Source organism: Cryptomeria japonica, chromosome 4 (assembly GCF_030272615.1).
Source record: "Cryptomeria japonica chromosome 4, Sugi_1.0, whole genome shotgun sequence".
NCBI classification, from domain to species: Eukaryota; Viridiplantae; Streptophyta; class Pinopsida; order Cupressales; family Cupressaceae; genus Cryptomeria; species Cryptomeria japonica.
This window is the reverse complement of record NC_081408.1, coordinates 178,411,377-178,423,057: the sequence shown is the minus strand read 5'-3', so window position 1 is coordinate 178,423,057 and position 11,681 is coordinate 178,411,377.

Below are 11,681 nucleotides of genomic sequence, written 5' to 3'. Positions count from 1 at the left end.
TGACAACAAGATTGGATGGAAGTCACACACCAGCATTAGGGGGCATATACCGGTAGATACACGAAGCTGACATCAAGTATTTATTTTGTAAATCATTTTGTAATTATTGTCAAGGCCGGCATTTAATATCTCTTGTAATGTATTGAAAGCCAACATAAGGCATATGGCTTGTAATGGGTATATAGGTCAGTTTGCAAGGTCATTTTGTATAATGATGTATGGTATAGGATGCGACATAAGTTATATATATAGCAGAACTGTATAATGCGAAGTACATGTATGTAGATCATTTTGTATGTGAATGTCATATCATGCAATGATCTGTGGATAGGTTGGAAAATATTTTTGGAGGAAAAGAGATATCGGTAGAAGTGTTCAGGTTTATGAACCCGTATAGAGCAGAGCTATAACCAAAACTCTATTTGGCATAGCAGATGCATTCTTGAGTTCATTTTCATTGTTTTACTTCAGCAGAAGCTTGTAGTCAATGAGGCTCTTTAGTGATGAGCAGTGTGCCTTCCTGCAAGTGCAGGCCCCCATTATATGTAATATCTTTTCATATGGCTAGTGAATTGATATTTTGGGTACAAATCCCATCGTGGTTTTTCCTCATTGAGGTTTTCCATGTATAAATTTTGTGTTTTATGGTGTTCATTTATTTGGATGGTTTATTTTCTTCAAGTTATATGTTTATTTGTTTACCGGTTTATATGTGTTTGGTATAAAGGCTGAAAATCTTCATTTACCAACAAAAAACTATTTCACCCCCCCTCTCAGTGTTCTTGGATCCCAATAGAATCTCCCTTCTTATCTCACAATTACGAGTAACCATATAGCCAAATAAAAATATTTTAATTTTAAATGAAACAAAGATGAAATCAAGTAGTAAAATGCAAATGCTTAGTACATATTGGTTGTTGAATTTCCCTCCTTAACTCACAATTAGAATTTTACCTTATGACATGACATTGCTTGATATGTCTCTAGAGAACGACTTAAATCACACACACTAAGCTTACACTTTTAGGTTTAAAACTATTAAACACATTGACATTTTCTAGGCCTAATATGTTTCTTAAGGTGTGTGGTCACACTAAGAATACACTTCTAGCCTTGAAAATGTTAAACACTCAGAGTTGACTAACATTGTCTACACTTAATATGTTGCTTAGTGCGTGTGGTTTAAAGCTGGCCGTCACATGATAGTACAATGTATCACTTTTCCATCTCTATTCTCTATTTCCTAATTTTTTATTGTCAAAAAAAAATTTTACTTATATTTTGTAGTTGTTTTATTTGTTACATAAAAAACTACTTAAAAAATAGCATGGTTTCTTTAAGATGAACCAGTGATTAAAATATAAATAAATAAATAAATAAAATTTCAATATTTAGTTGTTTAAAATAACTGATACTCTTGATCGAAGGATCCACGTAGTTATACAATCAGTGAAACCTGATCCTTCTCAATGACTTTGAATAGTTAGTATCATTAATTGTCAAAACACTATTTATTAAAAACAAAACATGCAGTAATCTTGGTCATGGGACACACTTTTAAATTGAGAGTATGGCAAAAATGAAAAATCGGTAATGGGAGAAGCTTTTGTTTTTAGTATATGGCAACACTTCGAGGTGGTTTGAATATGCGACGCGAGGTGAGTTTCTGGCAAAGAATGTGAATTGGTTGTTGAACTCTATCTCAAATTCAAATGTAATTACATAATTACATTGCAGACAACCTACTTTGTCATTGCTAGTGGTATCACACAACATCAAGGCCTTCTTGTTGTTGACAGATTTGAATGGAGATTGGAGTACTGGATCCTCAAAATAAATCCAGCCACCATGAGAGCGGCTACCCACATAATGATTTCCATCAACCAGCCAACCTTCCGATGTAGGTAAATAAAGCAGCCACAACATAAAAAATATAAATAGAAATTAAGATGATATGTAATAAAAATTCATAGGATTCAATGGTGAAGAGAATACACTCTACTTAAAGGTTATGTGCACAAAGATATAAATGGAAATGTCATTCATCCAAACAAATTTCATTTTAATCCTTAATAGATTATTAAGGATTTATTTTTTATCCTATCCTTCCCTAAAAATTATATTAATTATTTATTTTATATCTAAAAATGGATTCACAAATAATTTGCTAATTTTATAGAAAACGTCAAAACTAGACAACTAGTCTTGCACAAAGAAACACCAAATTGAATGAAAAATTATAGAACGCCATGGGAATGTAATTTATGATATACAACAACAAAATATCAAGTCTAAAATCTAATTCACCATCTAGGAGGAAATGATATATCTTTTATTTCCAAAATCTCTACCAAACCCACAACACCGTGATAAATCTTCACTACCTGATTCATCCTAAACTCCACAACTAATTCTATTTGAAATACAAATGGAAATAACAATATTTATTTATAATTACAACCATAAGAACAACAAAATTATTTTTGAAACATATTAACAAGAACCAACACAACAAGAAATATACACACTATGCTTGAAACAACACGAAGAAAAACAAAAGCGTGACAAAGAAACCTTACCTCAATTTTGAAAAATAGTGAAATAAGAAGAAGAAAAATAAAATTGAAATTAAATATCTAATGAAATATCTACTTTAATAGCATCAAAATCCACAAGAATATAGAAACAAAAGTCTTGCAATCAAAGCCAAATCGATTCCAAAACAATATTCAAATCAAATTTCAAAATCTCTAAACAATTTTATTAAGATTTCTCCCACCAATCTTCTTCAAAAGCCCCCAATAATTTCAGTAAGAGTTCCAATCAGAAACAAGCCAAAATCAGCCACAAAAACTACAACAGTTAACCAAAGAAATATTCAACTCAATCTTCCAAAAGCTCTTAAACAATCTCACGCAAATAGTAATTTGAAAACATAATTCAATCTTCCCCAAAATCCTTCTCTAAGCAAACTAATTCCTTCCCCAAAATTTCCACAATAATTCCCATCAATAATCTCCTCCAAACTCAAAATAAAAGAACAAAAAGACTCATAGCTCCCCTTTCGAAACCAAAAGACACAATAAAGGAGATAATATAAAATAAAACCCTTCAATTCTCAACCATAATTAATTTCTCTCTCAACATAAGAAATTAAATAAACATAAGGAATATATCATAAAGGGGTAAATGCAACATAAGAAATAAATAAAACATAGGAGATAAATAAACTCATGAGAACATACCATAACATAAGATCACTAATTAAAAAATAAAATACATTAAATATCTTAAACATAATCCATAGGAAAAATAATTACATAAAAAAGATAATAATTAACTATAGAACATAAATATTCACCATCACATAAATCAGATAAACAAGGACACATAAAATAAATAAGGGAACACATCACCCATCTCATACTCATAACCATTGATGAAGGATAAAGGGAAATTGAATATTGCTTATGTGGCAATTCAAATGGGTAAACACATGACCAAAGATAATTGTGTAAGTATGGGTCAATGGTTAGGGATAAGTCAACTTGGGGCTTATATTCTATCTCTATAACCACCATCAAGGACTATTAGACACACTTAGACCTATGAAGCTAGGTGGAGTCGATGTTTGGTACTTGAAGAACACATATGGACACTAAGAGGGGGGATGGATCAGTGTATTGCAAAAAATTAAATCTATGTGTACATATACTAAAACTGAATCAATTGAGAACACACACACACATAAATCAAACCACAACACTAGATTTATGAGGAAAACACAATGTGTGAAAAGTCTAAGTGAGAATAACTGCTAGAGTTTACTACTCCAATCTAGGCTCACAATAAAATCATTGTTTACAATATGTTTAGGGCACCAACCTAATGATCACCAACCCCTCATGATTTTGAGCACCAACCCCAAATTTTAGAGCACCTACCCGTGCTTTGAACACCCACTCAAAGAAATACAATAATATCAAGTTTTACAATACAATGATAAAACCTTTTGACAAATGTGTTTTTTAACACATACAAATTTCTCACACATGAGAATGGATTTTTTTGCCTGTTGATGTTCTTTCTCTTCTTCATTTGTCTGATTGTCTTCTTCTCTCTACCTCTGCTTCTCTTTATCTCTACTTCACTCTGTCTTTGCTTCACCTTGTTGAATATTCCCTTCTCTCTATGTTCTTTGTCTTTCTGCTTTTGTAGCTTCTCTTATTCTCTTAGGGGAAACTCACTCAACATTTCTACATAGTAGACTCAATAAAAATAATTTTCACCTTTATCTCTATCTTGACAATCACACCTACCATTGTCAAATCTCATCAAATATGCTACTTCATTCAATTGGCTCTGTACACCTAAGATTTTCCCTCCAAAGCTGAAAATAAAATATTTTATTCAGTTCTATTGTCTCAAAGATTTGTACTGCAGGAGATTTTATTCTCTATCCTAAATATGTTCCTAGATTGGCCACCTATATTAAATACATCCTTTGTATCTTCAGATCATTCTCTTTACTTAGATTACTAAGTTTAGTAATCTTCCTCTGCCCGCAGAGATCTGGTATCCTTCCTCAATCCACACTAGTAGTTTGCAATATAATCACCATTAATGCATTCTCCATCCTCCTGCTTTGAAAGGATTGACAACCTCTTTTAAATGCATCACCTCTGTATTCACCAACTTCAGCATATATGATTCGATCTTCAACCTCCTGAAAACCACTTGTCTTCATTTTCGGCATATAAAACACTTGGTCAAGCTTCATCAACTGCCATGAGGACCACTGAGTCTATCGGCTTACAAACATGTCATCAAACTCCTCTCATTGAATGTCTAGACTATGCAATCAGCTTTGGTCAACTACAGTCAACTTGCCACGTGGACTTCTGAGTCAATTGGACTGCCAACGTGTCCATCGGGTCATCATAGCAGATCATGCTGACCTCAGACTCTATCACTGCAAGATAGCTGGATGTGCATCATCTCCCATTTGTCTTGCCCCACAAAGGTTCTATCCTCTAGTCTTTGGCATCACGGGATAGTGGGGGACATGTCTCCTTCACCTTGTGTTATCCTGCAAGTTCACCATACACCCGCTTTGCATGGTGCATGATAGTTGGAGTCACAATCTCCTTCTATCCTTTTCACCCCACATGATCATCTTCAGGTCCATTTTACTCATGTGGGCTAGCGGGATGCATCAAACGTCCTACTAATAAAACATATTTTCTCTATTTTTTAAGTTTCTAGGGAACGTGCTTTCTTAAAGATGAACTAGGCATAGAAAAGTATACATATAGTTTTTTTTTATAAAGTTTTATCTTATTCATGACATCATTTGATATGTCACAATGGACCACATCATATCACTTTTCTTAATCCTGTATCTCATATTCTACTTTTCATTACTTTGGATAATTAAAATAAATTTTTATTGTTTTCTTGTTCTATTTGTAAAATAGAAGCCAATTCAGTTCCACACATGTTCTCTATTTTGTAAGTTTCTAGGTCACATGCTTACTTGGAAATGAATCAATAATAAAAGTAAAAAATACATTAAAATGCAACATAATTTTATCTTACGACATGACATTTTTTGATATGTCACATGCTAGTATACTATATCACTTTTCCCATCTCTATTTTCTATTTCCTAGTTTTTATTATAAGAAAAAATTAAATCAAACCTATATTTTATATTTGTTTTATTTGTAACATAAAAAATACTAAAAATAACACACTTGAAGATGAACTAATGATTAAATTATAAATAGGGGAGAGGGGCCAGTAGTTGTATAGGGTCGAATAGTCATTATAGTAATTGTGCTTATAAAATCCAGTCTTGCCACACATTTATACTATATATTGTAAATAAATAATCCACATGTAAATAACAAAAATACCAAATTTTGGTCAAAATAAACCAATAGTTGAGCACAAGATAATCTATAAATGTTATATAAAAAAGGCATAAATACATTTTTAACAAGCGAAATACATTTTTTTTATCAAATAAAATATCATAGTTATCCACTATTAGTGTCATTTATGAAAAAAGATGCCCACTTAAACAAGTACTCTTATCATAGTGAAAAAATATAATTCTTATATGTACATTGTACAACTATTGGGATAGCAATGTATATGCCTTAGAGTATTTAATATTAATAATAAGTCTTATCACAAATATAAAAGGCGAACACAATAAATACCTTTTTTTTTCCCATGAAATGTGAAGGATTGTCCAAAGGTTTTAGTGTTCAACAATTGATTCCTTCGTGTTCAATATAAAGTGCAATTTACAAAACAAAATGTTGTTTTTATAACAAAAAATAATTTTTTGTGTTCAATTATTGGCCATTTGGTGTTGGATATTAAAGTTAAAGATAACACACATTTATGATTACTAATTGGAATTTGGTCCATTTAAGTTCCATATTAGATAAATTTTACACAAAAATACGATACTATATCAATTACAAATGATATTTTTTTACTCAACTACTAGGAATTTTTAGATTTAGTTTTGGTTGTATCTTTAAAAAGTCATTTTTTGTACACTTCTCACTAGACGTGTTATTTTGACAAGTTGCATGATGAGTCACGCCAACAAATCTTATTTGTAGATAGTTTAGTGTCTATTTTACATTTCTGAAAAAAGACACAAGTCTTATGATATTTCATGTCACACATGTTGTCGAAGTTAGCACTCACTACTCATCCCTCTCTCCTATATAAAATTTTGAATATTTAATTGTTTAAAATAACTGCTGGTCTTGATCGAAGGATCCACGCAGTTATACAATCAATCAAAGCTGACGCAGCTCAATGACTTTGAATAGTTATAATCATTAATTGTCAAAACACTATTTATAAAAAACAAAACATACAGCGATCTTGGTCATAGGAAACACTTTTAAATTAAGAGTATGGCAAAAATGAAAAATCGGTGATGGAAGAAGCTTTTGTTTTTAGTATATGGCAACACTTCGAGGTAGTTTCAGTACGCGACGCGTGTTGAGTTTTTGTTAAGCGTCTGAGTTGGTTGTTGAATTCTATTCAAATTCACATGTAATTACATAATTACATTGCAGACAACTGACGTTGCCATTGCTGACAACTGACGTTGCCATTGCTAGTGGGATCACACAACATCAAGGCCATCTTGTTGTTCACAGATTTGAATGGCGAGAGGGGTATTGGACTGAGTACGGTAAAGGAAAGTCCGGTATATTAGCACTGCCACTAACATGGCAGCTGCACCAACAAAACTCACTATAATCCACTTCATCGCATGGATCTTCAAAACAAATCCGGCCGCCATGAGAGCCGAAAGGAAGGATGCTGTTGCCACCCACATAATGATTTCCATCAGCCACCCAACCTTCCGAGGTGGGTTAAAGGCGAGAATCATAGCGATGGCCAACGAAACGACCAAAGCTAACATATCTGTGAGCAAAAATACATTGAAAGAAATAGTGTTGACCAAAATCAGCCTTTCCCGCTCGTCCATAACTCCTGGCATTGCCAACATGAGAGTCAAGCTTGCTGCAAACAAAGCGACTGCGACCTCTATAATGGATTTACGTCTGCTCTTCGATGGAGAGCGCTCCGACTGTTTTAGAGGAGAGCGATCTTCTTCTGTTGGGATGTCTGGTGTGGCCGATTGAGCAAGCGCAGGAGGACCTTGTTCTACTGTGAGAGATGCTGCCACAATTCGCCCTTCTCTTGGAGCAGAATCATTGTTGGACGCCACTTTCTTGCAAATAAAACACCCATAACATCAAAAATATAAATAGAAATTAAGATTATATGCAATAAAAAATCATAGGTTTCAATGGTGAAGAAAATACACTGTACTTATACGCTATGTGCACAAAGACATAAATGGAAATGTCAATCATCCAGACAAAATTCACGTTGATGTTGATTGTGTCACCTGAATCTCGGGTTCAGTGGCTCCCATGTTGGAATCCATTGTTTTAGAACTCGATTCTTCACTATCTTTAACAACGCCCATATCACCTGCAGCCTAGGGAAGAATCGAGGAGTAGGTATAATCTGCCGCTTTTTCCGTGCCGCGCCTTAGTGTGTTTCTTGGTGTTCCCCGCCTTGTATTATCTATCACCAGATCACAATGCAAATTGACGACAATTTTTTATTAATTTAAAAATTAAAATATAATTATTTTTGGTTTAGCTAATTACAAATAAGGTCAATGGTGCATGCCGAGGAAATAAAAGATAGTTTTTTAATTTTAACTAATGAAAAATGGGATCAATGGTGCATTCGGATCCTTCCCTGGGAGGTCCAGTCGCAATCCCATTTACGTAAGCGGATCGTCTTTTAGAGATTATGTTAACGATTAACCAAACGTCGCTCTTGGGAAGTATCCATGAAGGAGTCATTGACGTATCCCTCTTCCCTCTCAAATGCTTTTCACTGGCAATGGGACGAGCATTGACTAACATCAGTAGGAAAATTAGAATTTGCCAAGTTTAATCTTCATAATCCCCATATGCAATGCTGTTCAAATTCAAAAAAATCTCCAATGAAAAATCATCATGTTATGCGCATAAAATTTTTTACAGGTGTTATTTTTTATAGATTAACACAAATTTTGATTAATATAAGACTTTGCTCTATATATACACACTGATTTAGATTAATTAATATAATTGATAATTGAAATTAAGAATAAAACTGAAAAATGAAAAATTAATTTTTTCATAATCCACAATATTAGATGTTCTATTTTTGGATCTACAAATGATCATAATAAAAACGATTTAAAGATAGTCTTTTGCCATGTAGAATCTCACTTTATTTGCCGAGCAAGTTGTTGAAGATCCTTCGATGTTGCTTGTGCTTTTGCATGGTGACAAAGATTTGTTGTAAGAAATGATTCATCAATATGTTAGAATTTTAGTTTTGACATAGATGAAGATGTGAGATCTTGTAAATTGATTATTTTTATTTTATATTTTTTATGTGAGTGACATAGATTTGAATATATCATTTATAGATTTGATTTAGCAAAATGTGTATTGTTGATATGATAGTCAAGCTCACAAAACCATCAAAGTAAGAATTAACTCATGTGGATAGTGAAATCATTGGCAAGACAAAAACTTAAATTTTGAAATTTGAACATTTAAGGTTTGGATCCACAGCTATTAAATTAAAGTAGGTCAAGTTCGAACCCATGGATCTAATCCAGAATGATGAATCATAGTTTTGTGGATCAAGAATAAATATTTAAGGATCAACAAAAAATAGATCAAGATGTGTAATTTCGTTATTCAAATTTATGTGAGAACATGCTAGGTTTGTAAGATATGCATAACGTTTATGTGAAAGAACAAAAGTGTGTCCCTTGATGGTTTTAGGTAGTTTCTTGAAAGATTTTAATGCTAATCTATAATGGATAAGCCCCATTTCCCACTTAACTTAATCAAAAACAAAAGTACGTCCCAATTTTGAATATTATTGAACCACTAAATTCAATGTTTTTGAACATTTAGCATATTTTATGAATTTTACAAAAAAAACTATTAAAAATTGAAGGATAATTGAAATATATGTCTTTCTTTATGTCACAAAAAGACAGTAATGTGTCCCACTTTTAAGTCTTAGTGAGCAACAAAAATCATCACTTTTTAATGTTCAACATACTATCTTAATTATACCAAACAAACTATCAAAATTAAGAAGATGTTATAAAATAGCAATTTGTGTCATTTTCTCTATAGGTTCAATTTTTACTTCTTTAACATTTAGAGAATAATTTTATCTTCTTTTTTTTTAATTATTTGTTAAAAAAAAATCCTAGAGCTACCTAATAATTAATGACATGTGTCTCCAATGCACAACTTTTATTAAAAAGAGAAATTATAATATTTATAGGAGTTAAATCATTAACTTTTCTGTTTAGTGGATCAATATTTTTTGATATTTTTTATTGAATACTTTATTTACTATTAAATTTTAACTAATAGTAAAAAAATATTTATTTTTACTATTTTTACATATACACACATTTACTATTATTTGATTTTTTTTTATGTGTGTATGTATGTGTGTATGTGTGTCTATATGTGTGTGTGCATGTATATGTATATGTATATATATACATATACCTATTCATATATGTATGTGCATGCGCATACGTATACGCATATGTATACATATATGCATATGCATACGTATACATGTACATAAATGTGTGTGTATGTATGTGTGTATGTGTGTCTATATGTGTGTGTATGTATATGTATATGTATATGTATAGACCTATTCATATATGTATGTGCATGCGCATACGTATACACATATGTATACATGTACGTATATGCATACATATACATATACATACGCATGCGCATATACATATGCATATGGATACTTACATATGTATTTGTATCTATTTATAAAATTTAAAGTAATATTTATAGTTATATAAATAATTTTTATAAATGTACATTATTTTTTTAAATAAATACTTATTAACATTTATTAATTAAGACACATATTTTCTTATTAATATTTTTATTTAAACATAAATTTGTATTTATACTATTATTTTTATATTAATTTTGTTTTGTTAAATTTTTCTTATTGTATACATTCTTTTCTCATTATCATGTTTATATACATATACATATACATATAATTTTTCTTATTTGTACTTTCTTTGAGGCATCAGCCTTGGCCTGTTTTGTCGATTACCAATTCCATGAAATCTGCGGGTTGTTTTACGTGAGCAAATCTATGCCACATTGACAGGACGCTATTTAGACATTCGATTTCGACAAATACCCATCTAGTTTCCATCGATCCTGTGATTACTCTTCTAACAAAAATATTTTGCCTGTCACATTCTTTTCACCGAAGATCATGTGAATGTGACAAGATGATTTTAAGACGTTCGAGTTTGACTAATCCTTAATTCGCTAGATCCATTGTCGCTACTGGCAATATCCACCTAGGTTTCATTGGTCTTGTGTTTAATTTTCTAATAGATATTTTGCCTGTCACATTCTTTTGCCCGAACATCATCTGTTATTGCTGCTCTCAAGATTATTCCGCCCTAATAGCATCAACTTAGAAGTCCTGAACCGACGACTCGGATTAACGCTTTGCATTCCTCTTTTATTAATCTTATCCATCTTCGAGTTTGTGCACATATCCAATAAACTAATTGCTGTTTTTTAAAGTTTGATGGTTTTCTTTTATTTATTTATTTGGAAAAGAGAAAAAAATTATTGAATGAAAAAGAGCATTACATATACAAAGGGCAACCAGTCTAATAGAGATAACAGAAGAAGAAATGTCATCCAAAAGTTGATCGAAATAGGGTCACAACTAACCAATCATATCATTCATGACAATCTTATCAAGTGTTTAATCATAGTTTGGGGGTAATTGGCCCCATTCTCAAACATTCCAACCATTAAGATGCTTAGAAGCTCACTTAGCCAAATAGACAGGTACCTTATTCCACTCCTACGAGACATCAAAAAATGAAACAGACTCCAAAGAGTCTCTTAGACAAAGGATTTACCTAACCACCATAGTCAGATGCCAATCAACATCCCACAATTGCTACTTATTCAACAATATCCATAACAATCTTAGAATCTGATTAAAAAATAATCTTGCACCAC